At 40.4% G+C, this 23,894-nt stretch overlaps 1 pseudogene; it reads right to left on the bottom strand.

Moving 5' to 3' along the window:
* Positions 1 to 3,675: 3,675 nt before the first annotated feature.
* On the bottom strand, positions 3,676 to 16,807 carry LOC136127028 (membrane-spanning 4-domains subfamily A member 12-like; annotated as a pseudogene).
* Positions 16,808 to 23,894: the final 7,087 nt, after the last annotated feature.

Here is a 23,894-nt window from a genome sequence, read left to right as displayed (position 1 = left end):
ATATACCCAGGAGTGGAATTGCTGGATCATATGGTAGTTCTATTTTTAGTTTTTTGAGAAACCTCCATACTGTTTTCCAGTGTCTGCACCAATTTACATTCCCATCAACAGTGCACAAGGGTTCCCTTTTCTTCACATCCTCAGCCACATTTGTTATTTGTAGACTTTTTGATCATAGCCATTCTGACAGATCAAAAAAATCTCGTTGGGGGTTTGATTTGTATATCCCTGATGATTAGTGATGTTGAGCATCTTTTCACGTGTAGATGTATTTCTTTTTAAATAAATAAATTTATTTATTTATTTTTGGCTGCATTGGGTCTTCGTTGCTGTGCGAGGGCTTTCTTTAGTTGCAATGAGCGGGGGCTACTCTTCGTTGCGGTGTGCCGGCTTCTCATTGTTGTGGCTTCTCTTGTTGTGGAGCACGGGCTCTAGGCGCACGGGCTTCAGTAGTTGTGGCATGTGGGCTCAGTAGTTATGGCTTGCAGGCTCTAGAGCACAGGCTCAGTAGTTGTGGCGCATGGGCTTAGTTGCTCCACACCGTGTGGGATCTTCCCAGGCCAGGGCTCGAACCCGTGTCCCCTACATTGGCAGGCAGTTTCTTAACCACTGCGCCACCCGGGAAGCCCGTGTAGATGTATTTTTGATGCGTTTATGGTGGGAGGCGACTTCCGTGTTCTCTTACTCCACCATCTTGAGCGATCCCCGTACCATATTTTATTTTATTTTTTTTTGCAGTACGCAGGCCTCTCACTGTTGTGGCTTCTCCCGCTGCGGAGCACAGGCTCCAGACACGCAGGCTTAGCGGCCATGGCTCACGGGCCCAGCCGCTCCGCGGCATGTGGGATCTTCCCAGACCGGGGCACGAACCCACATCCCCTGCATCAGCAGGCGGACTCTCAACCACTGCGCCACCAGGGAAGCCCACCCGTACCATATTTTAAAGTGTTGCTAAATGTTTGGGGGAGTGAGAGGAGTTGTGAAAAATAAAATAAAATTGTGAGTGAGGCTTAAACTGGGTGAAGACCACATGTGGAGAGAGAGATTGAGTGAAGCTGGCTGAGTACTGCTGAGTTGGTAGAATTGAGTAAACAGCTACCCATTTTTAGAGTGAAGTCAGGGTACTGAGGCGTGGAGGAGAGGTGGGCTTGAGGAGAGGAACAACATTTCTACGTGATAAATTGTAGAGAATAGTTTGGAGAGAGAAAGGCTTTGTTTGTTTTCATTACGAAATGAAGGGAGAAAGGCAGAAACAGCCGGTTTTAGGGAAATGCTGCTGTCTGAGACCTCTTCAGCCTGTGGGAATGAGGAATCACTGGCGATATGGTCACACTTGCCTGGCTTGCACCCCTACCTGCCCAGGCACACCTCAACTATCTGCCCATCCCCACTTCCGAAGTATTTCTGGGAGTCCCCAGAATCTTCACATTGTTTTCTAGCAGCACAGGCCTCTGCTGAGCCTCTGCCGCGTGTGTGGGGCACCCAGTTTCCTTCTACATCTTAGCCTTCTCGGGCTTTGCAGCTGCTTCTCTGGGAGAAGGCCGCTTGACCCCAGCTGCTATCTCCCAGCTCACCTCAAGCTCCGAGCCCTGGGGGTGTTCAGACAGCCTTGCATTTTCTTCGGTCCTCCTTACAGAGCAGGAACCTGGTTATAGTCCGTGCACAAATGAGGAGAATACGCCTTTCTCCAGGGGGATCAAACCCATCACAGAGGCCAGGCTGGGAACTGGACCTCACTTCCTGGTCTTTCAGCTCAAGCTTCACATACCTGAACTCACAGCTTCCTCCAGATCTTTCCCCTGATTCAAATCACTCCTGCACATAGATGCCTAGGGACTCCCTGCACACCCCCTCCCAATCACCCAAATTCAGGATAGGTTTGGCCAGCTCCTTGGGAGAAGGGGACAATTGTGACTGATTGATTTTTAGAGGGATGTGACAAACGCAAAACACGCTCTGGGAAAAAGAGCTTCCTGAAATGTTGTGTAGGCCTGGTGTGAATCAATGATATGTATGTATCTAAGATACATTTATGGATTTTGGAAAGAATTCTTTTCTTTTTTCTTTTTTTTTTTTTTTTGGTTTCTGGCTTAAGTATTATTTTTTTAAAGTTTTAATTTTTATACATTTTTAAAGGTCATTTTCCATTTACAGTTATTACAGAATTGTTGGCTATATTCTTCATGTTGCACAATACATCCTTGATCCTATCTTACACCCAATCGTTTATACCTCTCACTCCCTCACCCCCATATTGCACACCCCCCTCCCCCCACTGGTAACCACTAGTTTGTTCTCTATATCTGTGTTTGCTTTATTTTGGTTATATTTACTAGTTTTGTTTTTTTTTTAGATTCCACATATAAGTGATATCATACAGTATTTATCTTTCACTGACTTATTTCACTTAGCATAATAGCCTCCAAGTCCAGCCATGTTGCTTCAAATGGCAAAATATTGTTCTTTTTTATGGCTGAATACTATTCCACTGTATATATGTACCACATCTTCTTTATCCATTCATCTGTTGATGGACACTTAGGTTGTTTCCATGTCTTGGCAATTGCAAATAATGCTGCTGTGAACATTGGGGTGCATGTATCTTTTCGATTTAGTGTTTTGGGGTTTTTTTGGGGGTATATACCCAGGAGTGGAATTGCTGGGTCATATGGTAGTTCTATTTTTAGTTTTTTGAGAAACCTCTATACTGTTTTCCACAGTGGCTGCACCAATTTACATTCCTACCAACAGTGTACAAGCGTGGAAAGATAATTCTTGAACCCGTGTATTTCATGATGAATGATTAACCTTAGAATTGGAAGACACCCTAGAGGTCTAATAATAACCTGTATTCTTCTGAGGAATGAAGAGACTAAATATAGGATGCACTTTGGTTTTTCTCATACAGTTTAAGTTATATTTTTGGGGTGAAGTCTTTGTACTTAAACCCAGCATTTGTTACTTGTACCTGAAAAAAAAAACATGTGTACACTGGCATTTCAATAAAGCCCACTGTATCCCATTTTATACTACCCCAAGTAAAAAGTGCGTAAAATCTTAATTTTATGTAATTGAATAGCACAGCGTTTGGTCACAAAGTAGTAACGTAATACCTTTTTTGAGCAAATGAATGAATTAATGAATACGTTTTTAGATATTCCAGAATGAAACTACCGTAAGGGCTTTAAATAGCATCATATTAATAGTAGGCATATACCTTCTGTGGTAGATATCACACTTCTACCTGGACACCCTGTAAATCATCATCAAAGAAGTTTTATCTGTCTGCTTTGCAACATTTCGTCAGATCTCCTACTTAACAACCAATAACAAACCAAATGAATGAAAAAATACCAAAAAAGGCTTATGTTCCTAGTAACATTTTATTGAGGAAAGGGTAACGTTAACAGGAAATTTTCTAACTTCAAGAGAGCTGCAGTCATTGCCGGTCCTCTGGCCCTTCGCCTTTGCCAGCGAGCGGTAGTGGCATATGTAGGAAGAAACAGTGGCGGGGAGATCCATGCAGTTATCATTCGTGATAAACTAAGAACAAATCTGAAACACAGTCTTTAAAGGTCCGCAATCATCGTGGAGAGTCGAGGCCGCTTCTTAAGAAGTTTCTGTGGGTAGTTTTACCCCATGAGATTGCACTGAGCCTCCTTTTTCTTTTAATACCTAGTGGTATGAGGTGGTATGAGCTTGGTGGCCATCGTTTCTGGGAGGAACTGAGGACCACCCTGTTGTCAAGGGACTATTTGCATACACAATTGGAATACCAAGGACAGACTGGAAAGAATGAAACAAGCAAACAGTATTGTCACTATAATCCTGTTCAGTAACCTCCCTGGTCCCATCAGGGAAGAGGGCCGAGAGCGCTGTGGTAAGCCCGCAGTGGGACTCAGCTGACCCTGAAGCCTGTATTCCTTCAGTACATACTGAGATCATCTTCCAGAGAAGAGGCCCAACTCACCCCATTGGTGTTGGTGCTTGCTTGGCTGGCAAAACGGACTGTGACACAAGTTATGCAAAACTCCTAAAGAGAGAAGACGGTCAGCATGGCTGAAATTCCTCTCCCAGCAAGCTGAAATCAGGAATAAACACACTGAAATGTTGACTGAATCAGGAGGGCTTCACCCAGGCTTCAAAAAGTTCTGACTCATCACATGTACTATTGCCTGTACTCACCTAGCTCTGGGATCATTTCTCTGTCATCACATGCTTATTTCAGGGGAATGTAAATTCACTCTGGAATTTCTTTAAAATGCCAGGAGACTTCCCTTTTTGCCGGTAGACTGTTTTATTTAGAAACATTAGAAAGGAAGTAGAGTTTTTTTCTTTGCAGTGGCCTTTTTTTATAATAAAAATTTACTTGCTCATTAAAATAAAAAAATAAATCAAGTTACATAGAACACAACCAATCATCCCAAATGCCACTGCCCAGAAATGAGCTAAATGAACATCTGAGACCTGTTATTCTAGAACTCTATGTATGGGCGAAAGGCAAATAGAAAAATCGGATGCAGGGACTTCCCTGGCGGTCCAGTGGTTGGGACTCTGTGCGGATTCCACTGCAGGGGGCGCAGCTTCGATTCCTGGCCGGGGAACTAAGATCTGGCATGCCGTGTAGGGCAGACAAAAAAATAGAAAAAAAAAAAGAAAAGTGGTTGCATGGAGAGACAGCAAGAGAGAGAAAAAAGGAGAACAAGCAAGGGAGGGAATGAGAGAGCAATAGAGGGAAACACCGTTTTTTAATAATGGAATCGTTTTTACTTCCTATTTTGAAATAAAAGTATTACCCGATTTTAAAAGAACAAAAAGAAGTCAAGTTTACGAAATCCACGAAGAAGTTGACATCATTTTAAACCTACAAGTTTCAGTTTGAGGCAGTTATTAGATGATTGTTTATTATGAAAAATGAGAGATTAGCATGCTTGTTTTACCTCTCATCTTCTCTCTTCACCTCTCTCTTCACCTTCCAGTTTTTGTGCTTTTCATGAATCTCCTTACACAGCTTCTCCTTGCGTTTCTACATTCTTGATTTAATCTACCTCGTGTATGGTTGAATATTACTATTCTTTTTTTTTTAGCAGCAGTGCCCATGTGTGTTATTGTTGTTTTACTGAGAGTATCTTCTTGTTGCTTTTATACTTTCACAAGGATTTTATTGGACGTGTTATTCTTTTTTTCTTTTTAAAATTTTTAAAAAAATTTATTTATTTATTTTTGGCTGCATTGGGTCTTTGTTGCTGCGTGCGGTCTTTCTCTAGCTGCGGGGAGCGGGGGCTACTCTTGGTTGCAGTGAATGGGCTTCTCATTGCAGTGGCTTCTCTTGTTGTGGAGCACAGGCTCTAGGCGTGTGGACTTCAGTAGTTGTGGCTCGCGGGCTCAGCAGTTGTGGCTAGCAGGCTCAGTAGTTGTGGCACACGGGGCTTAGTTGCTCCGTGGCATGTGGGATCTTCCCGGACTAGGGCTTGAACCCATATCCCCTGCATTGGCAGGCGGATTCTTAACCACTGCACCACCAGGGAAGTCCCTGGACTTGTTATTCTTGAGTCACATTTTCTTTTCATCAAAACTCTATAGATATTGCTCCATGATTTTCCCTCACTGAATGTTGTTGTAGTAGAGACTGAGTCAAGCTGATTTATTTTCCTGCTTGTAAGTAATTTGATTTTTCTGCCTAAAACCTCAAAGAATCCTTTTCTATACCTTATGCCTTAACAAGGATACATATATTTCAATATGTATCAGTATCAATATTGATACCTATGTATCTGTATCTGTATCTCACTTATTTTGCATCTCTTTCTCCTAGTATAGGTTATTCTCATTCAGTGTGCAAATACAGTTACTCTTTTATTTCCAGGAGCTTTTTTTCCCAGTATTTCTGTATACCCTTTAGGAGTCTTCCCTATGTGACTACCCATGAGATGGACCACGAAGGGGTGCCCTTTCTGCCCTAGTCCATCTACAGAGGTGACTCTCCCACTTTATTCTCTAGTCCTAGAGATCACATGACCAGGAGTAGGGCTGGAATAGAAAAAGGGATTTACTACTAGAGCTGCTGTACAGTAATAAGAAATAAAATATAGATCCACTCTAAGTGAGTGGAAAGAGAGGAGGCACATGGTAGGTGATGGGATACTTACCACTGCCCAGTAGTCTTGATTAGGCAGCCCATTAATGCTCACATCCACCAGCAACAGAATCACCCCAATGAAGGCAAAGACAGAATTAACAATGTTCATTCCTAGGCTGCCTTTTATCTGAGGGAGATGGCAGGCAAAGTAAATCATATGTAAGATGAGTGAAATTAAATGAAATAAGAAGCAGTTAAATCTAACGGTTCTTAATCTTTGAAATCTTGAAAAAAAAATTGAAATGATTTTTTTCCTCTTCCCTTCTGGATAGTTACCATGAAAACTATTCTATATGCCACCTAAATGTAGGGTATTTCTAAGATCTGTAGAAAAATGTAAATAATACAAAGCAGAAGCTCATCTATTATATTTGTCTAAGCCTCATGCAAAATAACAATTATATTCCCTTTTTAAAACGATAAAATGACAAACTTATAACGAGCATTTTTTCTGTGACAGTCACTGCACTGAATCATGTAAAGGCGTTATTTCGTAGAACTCTTACAACCACTATATGAGGTGGTACTATATAGCATCCAATTTTATAGATGGAAAAGTATATACACACAAAAAAATCTGTGTTGATAAATTTAGGAATTCATGAAACCCTTGTCTTTCTAAGGACTAGATAGATACAGAATGAGGAACTTGTTAGGCTTTTGAGGGTAGGGGTAAATGGGCAGAGTATAAAACGTTCCCCAGTTTCTACAAGAAGGCTTTGAAATTCAGCAGAATAATTGTGAAACCAAGTCCTCAGCTGACTTGTTAGGAGTTCTTTGGAATGTACTACTGCTTCAGCATGCCTTAGATAGTCTTCTGAAGGCCTCTAAAGGGCTCCTAGAAGAATCGCTTTAGGTATAATTTTAGCTCTCTTCTCCAAATGGACAGATTCTATGCTTGGACAAGCGTAGTTAGAGGGAAGGATCTCTAAATCATGCGGTGAAAGGATATTTTATTTTGTTTTTGGTTTACAACAAGAGTAGTCAAGATTAGACTGATTTATTTTATTTTATTTTTAGTCAAGTGTACTCTAGTCTGGGAAAGTCTGAGTAACATGACTCTGTGTTCCTGTTTTCCAGTTCTTCCCTCTTGTGCTGGATTAAATATAATCTTGAAACCACTTCCGTTCTAGTTGTCTCTAGTTCTTGGCAAACCATTTTCTTTCTCCTGTTTCAAAAGTGGACCAGGAGATTGCAAAAGGTGGAGTGCTGTGACAGAAAGAATTGAAAGGCCTGTCCCAGGGATTTATGGACTCTTCATAGGTACTGAGCTAGGTGTTTTTCATGATGATCTGAAGAACTATAAAACAAAAGTCAAATCTGGATAAGACTAGGAGACATGCACAAAGAAAAAATAACAATACAAGGCAAGGCAGAACTGCGAAATAGCAAATGCATAGTAGAGTCTTTGATACTGAAGTGGCAAGAGGGTGTCCCCTGGCTTCTTTGTTTCTGTTTGGAGTTTCCCCCATGCAGTGTGACCCCAGTGAACCAGGGAGCCTTGGAAGTAAACAACCCCATCTTTACTAATTTCCACTCTTGTGAATTAAGGAGTCGGGATGTTGAGCTCTGCCATTTCTGAGTGGTAAATTGTGTAGACCATGTGAGGGCATACGTACCATGGAGGCAACCCACAGATACTTCTGGGAAAAAAATGCTCCCCTTCTTATTTGCTGAATCTGCCTTCTCAGTTTTCTTACCCAAATAAGTTAATCTTTAAAGGGGTTGAAAAGTAGAAACATTCTAACTTACCAGACAAGGGGAAAACTGCTTGGATGCCGAAATAGAGAGTGCTCCAGTAATAATGAACTGTAGAAAGAAACAAATTTATTTGTGAAATGATGGGTCCTTTGATTTTTCCTGGGAAATACTTCTCTTTATATGATGAAAGGTTGACCTATTTATATTTCCCTCTTAAAAATTCCTCTTGTACTTCTCAATTTTTTGGAGTAACTCTCGAGGTTTCTATGTCCTTTTGACATCCTTTTCTTTTTTCTCCTTAGTTTCTCTCATAAAAAGACCTCATTCCCTTGTAAGTTTTCCTTGTTCGGATGACTTCTGACCTCACTGCTCAGTCTCTTCTCATGATCAATTGCATATTTTTAATCATGTTCCCGATCACCTCTTTTTGCCACTGTCCACCCAGCACATACATTTCCATCTAAAATGTAATAGGGAAATAAAACTTTGGTTTGCTGGTTACTTGATTAGTGTAAACTTTAGGGTGTGAGTTTAGGCTGCAAGTTAAAATGGAGAACAAAAGCTCTTCTTTATTTAATTCTCTATCTAATTAATATCTAATATTAATATCTAGTATCTAAATTCTCCAGCTGATCAGATGCAGGGCTTATTAAAAGATGAGTTGTACATAGACTGGGGACAGCTATACTTGATAAGCTGAGAAGGACAGCTGTTGCAGCAGGCTACTCACAGAGAGGTCGCCCCAGAATGGATATCCGTCAATAAAAGACAAGGAAGCAAAACCCAACTCTTGGTTATAAATAGAGGCCATTATACCCCAAATAATTCCGAAGTCAATTGTGTGTCAATCCAGTCATGATCTGGATTGCCTGAAAAAAGAAAACGGACATTTAAAAATTGCTTCCTCATCTTCAGGCACCACTGAGACATCACTATCATTGCTGCTGCTCCTCATTTATTGTCAACTCTGTCAAGATCCATGCTGTCATTTAGCTATACCTCTACAGGAGGTGGGCCATTATGACTTTGACATACGCTAGGGCCATGGCCTCAGCGTAAAGCCTTGTTTTTTTCTTTCTTTTCTTCACATCTTTATTGGAGTATAATTGCTTTACAATGGTGTGTTAGTTTCTGCTTCATAACAAAGTGAATCAGCTATACATATACATATGTTCCCATATCTTTTCCCTCTTGTGTCTCCCTCCCTCCCACCGTCCCTATCCCACCCCTCTAGGTGGTCAAAAAGCACCGGGCTGATCTCCCTATGCTATGCGGCTGCTTCCCACTAGCTATCTGTTTTACATTTGTTAGTGTATATATGTCCATGCCACTCTCTCACTTCGTCCCAGCTTACCCTTCCCCCTCCCCGTGTCCTCAAGTCCATTATCTACGTCTCCGTCTTTATTCCTGTCCTGCCCCTTGGTTCTTCAAAAACTTTTTTTTATTTTTTTATTTTAGATTCCATATGTATGTGTTAGCATACGGTATTTGTTTTTCTCTTTCTGAATTACTTTACTCTGTATGACAGACTCTAGGTCCATCCACCTCACTACAAATAACTCAATTTCGTTTCTTTTTATGGCTAGTTAATATTCCATTGTATATATGTGCCACATATCTTTATCCATTCATCTGTCAAAGGCCACTTAGGTTGCTTACATCTCCAGGCTATTGTAAATAGAACGGCAATGAACACTGTGGTACATGACTCTTTTTGAATAATGGTTTTCTCAGGGTATATGCCCAGTTGTGGGATTGCTGGGTCGTATGGTAGTTCTATTTTTAGTTTTTTAAGGAACCTCCATACTGTTCTCCATAGTGGCTGTATCAATTTACATTCCCACTTCTCCAGCATTTATTGTTTGTAGATTTTTTGATGATGGCCATTCTGACTAGTGTGAGGTGATACCTCATTGTAGTTTTGATTTGCATTTCTCTAATGATTAGTGATGTTGAGCATCCTTACATGTGTTTGTTGGCAATCTGTATGTCTTCTTTGGAGAAATGTGTATTTATGTCTTCTGCTCCTTTTTGGATTGGGTTGTTTGTTTTTTTGATATTGAGCTGCATGAGCTGCTTGTAAATTTTGGAGATTAGTCCTTTGTCAGTTGCTTCATTTGCAAAATATTTTCTCCCATTCTGAGGGTTGTCTTTTCATCTTGTTTATGTTTTCCTTTGCTGTGCAAAAGGTTTTAAGTTCATTAGGTCTCATTTGTTTATTTTTGTTTTTATTTCTATTACTCTAGGAGGTGGGTCAAAAAAGATCTTGCTGTGATTTATGTCAAAGAGTGTTCGGCCTATGTTTTCCTCTAAGAGTTTTATAGTGTCTGGCCTTACATTTAGGTCTTTAATCCATTTTGAGTTTATTTTTGTGTATGGTGTTAGGGAGTGTTCTAGTTTCATTCTTTTACATGTAGCTGTCCAGTTTTCCCAGCACCACTTATTGAAGAGGCTGTCTTTTCTCTATTGTATATTCTTGCCTCCTGTATCAAAGATAAGGTGACCATATGTGCATGGGTTTATCTCTGGGCTTTCTATCCTGTTCCACTGATCTATATTTCTCTTTCTGTGCCAGTACCATACTGTCTTGATTACTGTAGCTTTGTAGTATAGTCTGAAGTCAGGGAGCCTGATTCCTCCAGCTCTGTTTTTCTTTCTCAAGATTGCTTTGGCTTTTCGGGGTCCTTTGTGTTTCCATACAAATTGTGAAATTTTTTGTTCTAGTTCTGTGAAAAATGCCATTGGTAGTTTGATAGGGATTGCATTGAATCTGTAGATTGCTTTGGGTAGTATAGTCATTTTCACAATGTTGATTCTTCCAATCCAAGAATATGGTATATCTCTCCATCTGTTTGTATCAATATGGTATATCTCTCCATCTGTTTGTATCATCCTTAATTTCTTTCATCTGTGTCTTATAGTCTTCTGCATACAGGTCTTTTGTCTCCCTAGGTAGGTTTATTCCTAGGTATTTTATTCTTTTTGTTGCAGTGGTAAATGGGAATGTTTCTTTAATTTCTCTTTCAGATTTTTCATCATTAGTGTATAGGAATGCAAGAGATTTCTGTGCATTAATTTTGTAACCTGCTACTTTACCAAATCCATTGATTAGCTCTAGTAGTTTTCTGGTAGCATCTTTAGGATTCTCTATGCATAGTATTGTGTCATCTGCAGACAGTGACAGCTTTACTTCTTCTTTTCCAATTTGTATTCCTTTTATTTCTTTTTCTTCTCTGATTGCCGTGGCTAGGGCTTCCAAAACTATGTTGAATAATAGTGGTGAGAGTGGACATCCTTGTCTTGTTCCTGATCTTAGAGGAAATGGTTTCAGTTTTTCACCGTTCACCATTGAAAACGATGTTGGCTGTTGGTTTGTCATATATGGCCTTTATTATGTTGAGCTAAGTTCCCTCTGTGCCTACTTTCTGGAGGGTTTTTATCATAAATGGGTGTTGAATTTTGTCGCAAGTTTTTTCTGCATCTGTTGAGATGATCATATGTTTTTTTCCCTTCAATTTGTTAATATGGTTTATCACATTGATTGATTTGCGTATATTGAAGAATCCTTGCATTCCTGGGATAAGCCCCACTTGATCAGGATGTATGATCCTTTTAATGTGCTGTTGGATTCTGTTTGCTAGTATTTTGTTGAGGAGTTTTGCATCTATGTTGATCAGTGATATTGGCCTGTAGTATTCTTTCTTTGTGGCATCTTTGTCTTGTTTTGGTATCATGGTGATGGTGGCTTCATAGAATGAGTTTGGGGGTGTTCCTCCCTCTGCTATATTTTGGAAGAGTTTGAGAAGGACAGGTGTTAGCTTTTCTACACATTTTTGATAGAATTCGCCTGTAAAGCCATCTGGTCCTGGGCTTTTGTTTTTTGGAAGATTTTTAATCACAGTGTCAATTTCAGTGCTTGTGATTGGTCTGTTTATATTTTCTATTTCTTCCTGGTTCAGTCTCGGGAGGTTGTGCTTTTCTAAGAATTTGTTCATTTCTTCGAGGTTGTCCATTTTATTGGCATAAAGTTGCTTGTAGTAATCTCTCATGATCCTTTGCATGATCCTCTGCAGTGTCAATTGTTAGTTCTCCTTTTTCATTTCTAATTCTGTTGATTTGAGTCTTCTCCCTCTTTCTTGATGAATCTGGCTAATGGTTTATCAATTTTGTTTATCTTCTCAAAGAACCAGCTTTTAGTTTTATTGATCTTTGCTATTGTTTCCTTCATTTCTTTTTCATTTACTTCTGATCTGATCTTTATGATTTCTTTCCTTCTGCTAACTTTTTTTGTTGTTGTTCTTCTTCTTTCTCTAATTGCTTTAGGTGTAAGGTTAGGTTGTTTATTTGAGATGTTTCTTGTTTCTTGAGGTAGGATTGTATTGCTATAAACTTCCCTCTTAGAAATGCTTTTGCTGCATCCCATAGGTTTTGGGTTGTTGTGTTTTCTTTGTCATTTGTTTCTAGGTATTTTTTGATTTCCTCTTTGATTTCCTCAGTGATCACTTGGTTACCTAGCAATGTATTGTTTAGCCTCCATATGTTTGTATTTTTTACAGATTTTTTCCTGTCATTGATATCTAGTCTCATAGCGTTGTGGTTGGAAAAGATACTTGATATGATTTCAATATTTTTAAATTTACCAAGGCTTGATTTGTGAGTCAAGTTATGATCTATCCTGGAGAATGTTCCATGAGCACTTGAGGAGAAAATGTATTCTGTTGTTTTTGGATGGAATGTCCTATAACTGTCAATTAAGTCCATGTTTTTTAATGTATCATTTAAAGCTTTTGTTTTCTTTTTTATTTTCATTTTGGATGATCTGTCCTTTGGTGAAAGTGGGGTGTTAAAGTCCCCTATGATGAGTGTGTTACTGTCAATATCCCTTATATGGCTGTTAGCATTCGCCTTATGTATTGTGGTGCTCCTATGTTGGGTGCATAAATATTTACAATTGTTATATCTTCTTCTTGGTTTGATCCCTTGATCATTATGTTGTGTCCTTCTTTGTCTCTTGTAATAATCTTTATTTTAAAGTCTATTTTGTCTGATATGAGTATTGCTAACTCCAGCTTTCGTTTGATTTTCATTCGCATGGAATATCTTTTTCCATCCCCTCACTTTCAGTTTGTATGTGTCCCTAGGTCTGAAGTGGGTCTCTTGTCGACAGCATATATACAGATCTTGTTTTTGTATCCATTCAGCCAGTCTGTGTCTTTTGGTTGGAGCATTTAATGCGTTTACATTTAAGGTAATTATCGATATGTATGTTCCTATGACCATTTTCTTAATTGTTTTGGGTTTGTTATTGTAGGTCTTTTACTTCTCTTGTGTTTCCTGCCTAGAGAAGTTCCTTTAGCATTTGTTGTAAAGCTGGGTTGGTGGTGCTGAATTCTCTTAGTTTTTGCTTGTCCGTAAAGGTTTTAATTTCTCCGTCAAATCTGAATGAGATCCTTGCTGTGTAGAGTAACCTTGGTTGTAGTTTTTTCCCTTTCATCACTTTATATTTGTCCTACCACACCCTTCTGGCTTGCAGAGTTTCTGCTGAAAGATCAGCTGTTAACCTTATGGAGATTCCCTTGTATGTTATTTGTTGTTTTTCCCTTGCTGCTTTTAATATTTTTTCTTTGTATTTAATTTTTGATACTTTGATTAGTATGTGTCTTGCTTGGCATGTTTCTCCTTGGTTTTATCCTGTCTGGGACTGTCTGTGCTTCCTGGACTTGATTGACTCTTTCCTTTCCCATATTAGGGATGTTTTCAGTAAAGCCTTGTTTGAGGTATTTGGGGAGGCTTGTTCATGTGGCCCAAGGATTCTTCAAAAAGTACTACTGCATAGGCATGCATTAGCATCCCCTGAGAGCCTCCAAGACCTTAGAAAAAATTGTGTAACTGTGACTTCAATGACTGTGTTTTGCAAATGGACCAGTTTTCTGCTTGGGTAATCCGAGTTCTGGGGAAAGTATCAATGAAGAAAAAACAATTTATTAGGCATTAACAATATGCTTGATAATTTCTAAGCACGTTACATTTATTGTACATGTAATCCTCCCAAACAATGGGATGGAGACCCAGAGACTTTAAGAAATTAGGTATCTGTCTTACTCTGTTCAGGCTGCTGTAACAAAATACCACAGACTGTGTGGTTTATAAACAACAGAATTTTATTGTGCACAGTTCTGGAAGCTGGGAAGTCCAAGTTCAAGATTCCAGCACAGTCACCTTGTGGTGAGGGCCCTCTTCCTGTTCACAGCCCGTGCCTCTGTGTCTTCACATGGTGCAAAGGGTGAGTGATCTCTCAGGAGTCTCTTTTATAAGGCAATAATCTCATTCACGAGAACTCCACTCTCATGACCTAATAAGCACCTCCCAAAGGCCTACCTCCTAATACTATCATCTTTGAGAGTTAGGACTTCAACTTATGAATTTTGGAGGGAGACAGAAACATTCAGACCATAGCAGTGCCCAAGGTCACACAATTACTGAGGGGCAGACCTGAGAATTTTTTTTTTTTTTTTTTGTGGTACGTGGGCCTCTCACTGTTGTGGCCTCTCCCGTTGCAGAGCACAGGCTCCAGACACGCAGGCTCAGCGGCCATGGCTCACGGGCCCAGCCGCTCCGCGGCATGTGGGATCTTCCCGGACCGGGGCACGAACCCGTGTCCCCTGCATCGGCAGGCGGGCTCTCAACCACTGCGCCACCAGGGAAGCCCCAGACCTGGGAATTTAATGCAGCAAATTGACTCCAGAGCCCATGTCTTAACTATCCCCTCAGGCTCAGCTTCACTCCTTCCATGAGCTCTTCTTGATTGTACCAGTGAATTTAAGCTACCTTGTTTTTCTTTTTTAAATTCTGTTGTATCTTGTGATATAAATCACACACCTTATTTCTTAGTTTTGTACTCATTTATATTGTTCTTTTTCAAATTGCAGGTATGCAAACATTTCCTTATTGGCCCATCATGTATTCTCAGACAGTGGATACATCTTAGTACCTCTTAGTATACCTTCTTTCATCCTTGATAAACAGATTTGTGAGAGATAACTGTTGCTAGATTGGACTGGACGTTAATTGTTTCTTTCAAAGTTTACATTTTATCTGTCCAGGAATACTGAAAATACAGTGATTGCTGTGTTTATTTCTTTAACAAGTAGCTACCAAATGCAATTAAATTGAATCAGGATTAGAAAAGAACCCCACAGCTTCCTCAACAATGCTAAGAGATTAATATTTTTTGAATAATGAAGTTGAGACTCTGATAAAAGCTGTGAGTCTTCTCCCCTAAAAAACCGTTCTTCCATATCCATATCCGTGGCATGTGGGATCCTCCCGGACTGGGGCACGAACCCGTGTCCCCTGCATCGGCAGGCGGACCCTCAACCACTGCGCCACCAGGGAAGCCCTCTATTCTACTTTATCTGCCTCCTCCCTGTTCTTCAAACATGCCACATTTTCCTCGAAAGACCTTCTGACTTTACCGGGAACCTCTTGCCTGACATCCACAAGGCTTACTCCTCACTTCATGTCTTTGCTCACATGTCATCTTCTAAGGAAAGCTTGCTCTGACCAGCTTGAAACTGCTACCCCCTCACTGCCTGGAACTGTTTATCCCTTTCACACTTCTTTATTCTTTCCATATATTTTATCAGCTTCCAGCACACTGTGTACCTTAATTCTTTATTATGTGTGTAGTCTGATTCTCCCACTAGGTTCTGAGCTCCATGAGGGCAGAGGTTATGCCTGATTTGTTCTCTGCCGTAGTCCCAGCGCCTGTATGGGGCCAGCTGTGTGGTGTGCTAGTTTGTGCCAGTGGCCCAATGGGAGCAGGGAACTTCCTCTCTCTGGCAGGAGGAGGATCTGAGAGGCCACCTCCCAGCTTACATCTGCCTGCTGCAGGGGGGCCGACGCTCAGTTTTACTTTCCTGTGATGGCTGGAAGAGTTCTGGCATGTAATGGGCACTCAATATAATTTATGGAAGCCTCTAGCAGAGAAGTTAGAGCTACACACAGGGAGGGACAGTACCACTTGGAGGAGTTGTGTTAGTGGCGTGAAAGAGGTTCTTCAAAAGCACAGCAAAGGAGCGAATAATGCCACCTATGCCAGTGGAGTCTTCATGTACATATAGGGCTTATTTGATTTGCAGTGCCTCTATGAACTAGATTAGGAGTGGTCAAAGTGCCCCGTATGGAATTGACCTGCAGTTAAGTCATAACATCTCCATGGGCACTGGGTGAGGGGAGAGCAGATGGAATGGCCCCTAGTTCTTTCACACCCAGTTTCCCCAGACAGCCCATTTGTAGTCCCTTCTGTTTTTAAGGCAGCCCTCAATATGAGCTTGCCTCTATACAAATACCAGGCTTGAAACTAATCCAGAGACAGGATGGAGGGTACCCAGAATATCCTTTGCAAAAGTGAGATCAAGCTAGAAGTGGTGGCATTTCCAGAATGTCAGTGTTACTGCATCATCCTGCTATGAAGAATCCTTTGTCACCCATTAGATTTTTGCTTGAATCCGAAGTAAAATGAATCTACATGCAGACTAATTATTTCTACCTAAAAGGGATACTGTTTTCAGGGTAGCATTCCAGCCTTTCTAATGATTGGGCGTATGTCATGAGATCATAAACTTCTCTCCACCTATAGCTTATAAGCACAATAAAACCTTACAAATGCAAAATAAAAATTCTAGTAGTAAGTAGACTTACCCCTAGTGCCTTTGCTTCTTCTTTAAAGCTTGTAGCTGCTTCTCTAGCTTAATTTACCATTTGTATATTTCCTGGAGCCTGCCGACTGTTGGTGAGGGTTCCTGGAGAAGTAATGAAGGGAGGCTGACCACTCTACGCTTGGTTTCCTAGGCTGATGAAACTCAGAGGTTGTTGAGACCCAGGAGCCGTAGAGTAGCTTGGTGGGTAGGGATTAGGTTTGGTTTCACACATTCTGGGGAAGGCTGTTGGCTTGGATGACATCATTATGTCCTAAGTATTACAAAACATAGCAAAATGATAAATTTACCCAGAAAGGAAACTAAAGAAAATCTTGTCAAATGTCCATTATCTATGCAAATGAAGGAAAGCAAGTGAGCAGTTAATGGGCAATGACAACCAATATGAGTGATACTTATTTGACTTTGGAATCCTGTACATCCTACAGTTTTAAAGAACGGAAGGAGGGGAAGATTAGGATACATTTACTTTCCAATTCCCATTTGATTTTTTTTTTTTTTTTTTTTTTTTTTTTGCGGTACGCGGGCCTCTCACTGTTGTGGCCTCTCCCGTCGCGGAGCACAGGCTCCGGACGCACAGGCTCAGCGGCCATGGCTCACGGGCCCAACCGCTCCGCGGCATGTGGGACCTTCCCGGACCGGGGCACGAGCCCACGTCCCCTGCATCGGCAGGCGGACCTTCAACCACTGCGCCACCAGGGAAGCCCTTCCTATTTGATTTTGTAAAGTGTTTATATATATTGATCTTCTGTGAGTTCATTGCATCTGAAGGACAACAGAAAGAGGGAAGAGATGGTGGTAGGCAGAATAATGCACCCTTCTCTTTTCCCCAAAGATGTCCACATTCTAATCTAGGAAATTGTGAATATGTTAGGTTACATGGCAGAGGTATTTAAGGTTGCAGATGGCATTGAGATTGATAATCAGCTGACTTTAAAACAGGGAGATTTTCCTGGATTATTTGGGTGGGCCCAGTGCCATCACAAGGGTCCTTAAAAGTGGAAGAGGGAGGTAGAAGAGAGTCAGAGAAAGAGATGTGATGATGGAGGTAGAGTTAGAGAGATGCTGTGCTGCGGGCTTTAAAGAGGAGGAAGTGAGCCATGAGGCAAGGGATATGGTGGCCTCTAGAAGCTAGAGAAAACAAGGAAAACAGATTCTTTCCTAGAGATGTCAGAAAGGAATGCAGCTCTGCTGACACCTTGATCTTAGTCAGTGAAACTGCTGTTGGATTTCTGACCTACAGAACTGTCAGATGATGAAGTTGTGTTGTTTTAAGCCACTAAGTTTCTGGTAATTTGTCATATCAATAAATAGAAAATGAATATAGAGGTCAAGAATATGATTGGAATATGAAAGGCAGTCCAAGATTTAAAATGATTTGTTAATACTTTTCCGGTAGATAATTCACCTATGACCAATTAAGTTAATTCTCTCATTCTTTAAGAAAAGTACCCTTGAGATTCCCTATTCATTTTTGTCCTTCTGGAAGCATAGAGTATCTTAAGTCCTTGGTGGGAATTTTATCGGAAATAAATCAGCACAATTAGATATGGACAGCAATCATTATTAATCCTTGAAAAAAAAATCATGACACAAAAAAATTGTCTTCTTTGTCCTTAGATTCCTTTTTTGAGACCTCCTCCTCAAACCATTTTCTTGTACATCATGAATCTCAAGAAGGTAGGCGTTGTGGATGCCCTCATCCCTGGTTTGAAGTGTGATTAGCCTACTGGAGCTTTGCACCACTGGTGTTTTAACAGGAACATTTATTAAGACCTTGTCCTCATAGAATCCTGAAATTTCAGGGTAGGAAAGAGCCTTTCCAATTACCCTATCCCATTCCCCTTGGTTTACAGAGGAAACACTGAAGCCATGACAGGTGAAATGCATGGGTCAGGGTTATACAGGCCACGTGTGGCGGAGTCAGGACTACAATATGGGCTCTTGAGTGCTGGTGGGGGGCCCCCTCCAGCCACTCTGCTCACCCAGAAGGCTTACAGAGCTTGCCTTCCAGGCCACCGAGTGACGGGGGATTGACGCTGCACCTGTAACTACCCAGCAAACAAAACTACTGGTTTCTGATGCTGTGGGGAGGACTTTATAAACCAGACTGACTTCTCAGTGATTCAGTAATTAAGTTAGCAAGGCCTCTGCCCAGCGAGCCTCGGGTGAGCTGTCCAGAGAGCTAGCATTTCATTAAGCGCTTACCGTAAGTACAGTGGGGGCTGTCTCGTGTCATGGTTATGAGCATGAACTTGGGGTTAGCATTCTGGCTCCAACACCAGCTCTGTCTTTGGCAGGTTTGTTAGCCACTCTCTGCCTTAGTTCCTTGTCTGTACAATGAGGATAATAAGAATATACTCCTTATAGGGTCGCTTTAGAGTGTTAAAGAGTTATTCCATGTAAAGTGTTTAGAATTGGACCTGTTACAACTGCATGGGTTGGCTATATTATTATTGCTGTGTTAAATAGGTGAGATATATTATCTCTCTAAGTTCTTACAAACACCCATGAGGTAGGTACTAATAACATCATCCCCGTTTCACAGTGAGATAATTAAATCCAGAACCTACACTCATAACCCTTACCCTAAGCTGCTCAGACGCTGGATACAATTGCAAAAGGTTGAACACTCACTATAACGGCAGAAAACACATTTTGGAAACATCTGATGCCAAAGGGACTACTTTTTCAAAGTGGAAACATTTTAATCTACAGATGGTTATTGAAACATGGAAAAAGAATCAGTTCCACAGCTAGGATTCTTGGAGTGACTCACTATAGCTCTGAAATGACATTTGAGAATATGAAGTTTTTATATCCCATGGATCTGGTTTCTGTGGCCACTTAGTGTTCAAACTCTCCTAATCTGCTACTTCACTAATCCCCAATCTGCTACTTCGCTAACTGTGGGAACTTAACTTTCTTAACTAGATCCCTGTTAGTCCCTGTGACGCAGCTGTAAAGTGAGACTAATGATGCCGTTCAAAGGGGCTGGCGGGAAAATCAGATAATCCTAAGTCCTTAAGTCCTGGGAAGCTGTTGGAATAGTGCCCAGCACTGTCGGCAAGAGCTTGAGAAAAGGTAACTGTCATTCTATTATTAGAGCCAAAAGTCTTCTATCCCTGTTTAAACAATGGATGTGCCATATGGAAAGTTTATCATAGAAACTGAACTTCAGAAGGTCAGTGGAGATAGGAGATGGGGACGCACAGTACAATAATTAACCAGAACAAGAATTTTCTTGAGTTTTTAAAAAAGTATTAAAACAAACTCTTTCAGGAATTCCCTGGCGGTGTAGTGGTCATGACTCCACGCTTCCACGCTTCCACTAAGATCCCACAAGCCACGTGGTGTGGCCAAAAATTAAAAAATAAAAAAACCAAACTATTTCTACATGTATGTGATCTCATTACCTCCTCTTTTGGTTATTGATCACTGTAATTTTTTTTGTCTCATCGAGTAATTTGACAAGAAAACTCTAGACTTGTCATCTATTTATCAACATTTTTAAACTTCATATCTGCTGTTTAGTTCCTAGACCAAGGCCTATTAGTTCCATATAGAACCCAAATTATTAATAGTTTTATAAAGATTACACTGGTCTCAGATGCATTTTTTTCCTGGTTCAAATTCTGGTTTTATAAAAAGGATTAAAGAGCTGAGCCAGTCTCAATTCTTTCAGTTTATGCCAAAGTGACTTAAGGTGTAAACAGCCTTAATGGCTCTATAGTTTGTTACAAAGGGAGGGTAGAATGCTTGGGGGAATAACTAAGCAGTTATTCAGTTGAAATGAGGATAATCCCGTAAATGATAGAAGAAAAGGGAAACCAATGAATAAGCTCTTTTCTTAGATTCCACCTACTGGCTTAGTACAATTTTTCTCTTGACCTTTGGTTAGATATTTACTGTTGGTTGCCTTTTTTTCCACCTAAAAATTAGAGCAAATGTATTTATTTTTAAGCACAAGGAACACAGCAAAAAACAGAAGGTCCAATGGGATAAAAAGGCAGGACTGTTAGCGATAAGAGGGAAGCTCAGCAAGTTGCTCTGATTAGATAATTTCAAATAAAAATTGGAAAAATTTACTTGTTTCTAGTTTCTTTCTACCTCCCTTCCACACTAATTTCACTTTTAACATTACGGGGTGAAGTTGACTACTGTCTGTGAGAAGACATTGTAGCATATAGTGAAACATAACACCAGATCATTTCCACAGTATCACCCAGTGTATCTGCAAATAACGATACCGACCTAGTCAAAATGAGTGATTTTCCCCACCTGTTTTTGTTTTTGCCGTTAAAAAAAGCCCCTTCATTAAAATGCATTACAGAACGAAGTGCTGCGGTTTTCCTGCTGGTCCTGTCGTTGGGTGATCTGCACACCATCGTCACTTGCTCACAGCGGCTTCCTCCTTGATTAATCTTCATGGAATGGCATACATTTGAACCTCCTGTCACCTTTTTTAGCATTAACTTTTGATTGTTTTTTCTTGAAGTATCTTTTACCTGTTTTATAGTAACTGCCGTTCTCTTTCATTCCTCTCCTGGTTTTCTTTCGTCCCTTGTCGCATTTCTTTCCTGCTTCATCCCTCTTATGGTTTCTTATCTACTCGCCCAACAGAGAGTCAAGAGTTGGCACCATTTCTCCAGCCTGGAAAACGGAACGCTGCAGAGAACCCACGCAGGTAGACCAGCCCCACCGTTGATGCCCATTGATTTGAGTGAAGAAATAGGTAAAGATGTGTCAGTGGACTCACTCCGTTCCTTTGGCACCTCTCTGCTTTCTGTCGTTTTCCAAGCTCTGACGTGGTCTGAGATACTTACTTGGATATTATTAGTACTTTTTAACTTCCTTGTTTCAAACCAACCTGTCTCCTACCTTTATTGAATTCCAAAGTCCTTTTACCATTGACTCTTCTACCCTAAGTGGATACATAGGCCCATTGGTAAACTTTGGAACATGCTGTGCTTTCAACTTCCCTCTCCTTTGTACTGGGAAGTCTTTTCTGAAACCCCCAAACCCTTAAGTGCTCATTTTCTCCAACCTCTTTGCACTCTTTGATATTCATTAGTGCAGAATCATATTGCCTTTTAATGCCCTATATGTTAACTAAACAAAATTGGAAAATATAGATAGTAAAAAAGCAAGAGTAAGAAAAAAAAGCATCCATAATGCCACAACTCAATGGTAATAGTTTTATTTAGATTTTTAAATGCTTGTATGTCAATAGGTATTTCACACAGAGACACATGATTTTGAAAATCACCCAATTAGGATCATGTTGTTTAGCTTAACGTCTTCTGAACACCTTTTTCATGTCAACAAATATTTACTGTAATTCTTTTTTTAATTGAAGTATAGTTGACTTACAATAGTATATTGGTTTCAGGTGTACATAGTAATTTGATATTTGTATAGATTTCACTCCATACAAAGTTATTATAAAATATTGACTGTGTTCCCTGTGCTGTACATTACATTTTTTTTTTTTTTTTGTACATTACATTTTTAACAGTGGCGTGCTATTCCATTTGTCGGAAGTGTCCTGTTACATTCCAATTATTTATTTTCAGTCCTGTCTCACAGATACAAATAAATGTCTTGCGGGCAGAGATCCTTGGGGCAGGGCCGATGTCTGTCCCCACCCCCACCCTGTGTTCTGTAGTGTCTCAGACGTGGTAAACTCATTACATGTATGTTGAACAAGTTATGGTGAATACAGATTCCTCTTCCATGTTTTTTTTTCCCTTATGTAAAATGGACAAAAAAGATACTGAAGATTTATTAATGCTTTGAGCTTTAGAAAGTGACAATTTCAGGCAACAATACTGCTCAAAGGCTGAAGGTAATTTAGAGAACACGAACTCAGCTTTGTTTTAGAAAGACCACAGAATCATGGTGACTCATCATTTGTGTGATTCACGTTATCCAGGCAGCAGAAAGAGAACGGTAAAATGAATGGTGGTTTTTTTGTTTTTTGCATTAAATTAAATTAATTAATTAATTTAACATCTTTACTGGAGTATAATTACTTTACATTGTTGTGTTAGTTTCTGTTGTATAGCAAAGTGAATCAGCTATACCAATACATATATCCCCATATCCCCTCCCTCTTGCGTCTCCCTCCCACCCTCCCTATCCCACCCCTCTAGGTGGTCACAGAGCACCGAGCTGATCTCCCTGTGCTATGTGGCTGCTTCCCACTAGCTATCTGTTTTACATCTGGTAGTGTATATATGTCCATGCCACTCTGTCACTTCGTCCCAGCTTACCCTTCCCCCTCCCCGTGTCCTCAAGTCCATTCTCTACGTCTGCATATTTATTCCTGTCCTGCCCCTTGGTTCTTCAGAATAATTTTTTTTTTTTTTTTAGATTCCATATATATGTGTTAGCCTACAGTATTTGTTTTTCTCTTTCTGACTAACTTCCCTCTGTATGACAGACTCTAGGTCCATCCACCTCACTACAAATAACTCAATTTTGTTTCTTTTTATGGCTGAGTAATATTCCATTGTATATATGTGCCACATTTTCTTTATCCATTCATCTGTCGATGGACAGTTAGGTTGCTTCCATGTCCAGGCTATTGTAAATAGAGCTGCAGTGAACATTGTGGTACGTGACTCTTTTTGAATAATGGTTTTCTCAGGGTATATGCCCAGTAGTGGGATTGCTGGGTCGTATGGTAGTTCTATTTTTAGTTTTTTAAGGAACCTCCATACTGTTCTCCATAGTGGCTGTATCAATTTACATTCCCACCAACAGTGCAAGAGGGTTCCCTTTTCTCCACACCTGCTCCAGCATTTATTGTTTGTAGATTTTTTTTTAATAAATTAATTTATTTTTGGCTGTGTTGGGTCTTTGTTTCTGTGCGAGGGCTTTCTCTAGTTGCGTTGAGCGGGGGCCACTCTTCATCGCAGTGCGCGGGCCTCTCACTATCGTGTCCTCTCTTGTTGCGGAGCACAGACTCCAGACGCCCAGGCTCAGTAGTTGTGGCTCACGGGCCTAGTTGCTGTGCGGCATGTGGGATCTTCCCAGACCAGGGCTCGAACCCGTGTCCCCTGCATTAGCAGGCAGATTCTCAACCACTGCGCCACCAGGGAAGCCCTGTTTGTAGATTGTTTGATGATGGCCATTCTGATTGGTGTGAGGTGATATCTCATTGTAGTTTTGATTTGCATTTCTCTAATGATTAATGATGTTGAGCGTCCTTTCATGTGTTTGTTGGCAATCTATATATCTTTGGAGAAATGTTTATTTAGGTCTTCTGCCCCTTTTTAGATTGGGTTGTTTGTTTTTTTGATATTGAGCTGCGTGAACTGTATGTATAT

The sequence above is a fragment of the Phocoena phocoena genome, chromosome 8 (assembly GCF_963924675.1).
Source record: "Phocoena phocoena chromosome 8, mPhoPho1.1, whole genome shotgun sequence".
NCBI lineage: Eukaryota > Metazoa > Chordata > Mammalia > Artiodactyla > Phocoenidae > Phocoena > Phocoena phocoena.
Note: the sequence above shows the minus strand (reverse complement) of the source record. Positions and strands in the feature narration are given on the sequence as shown.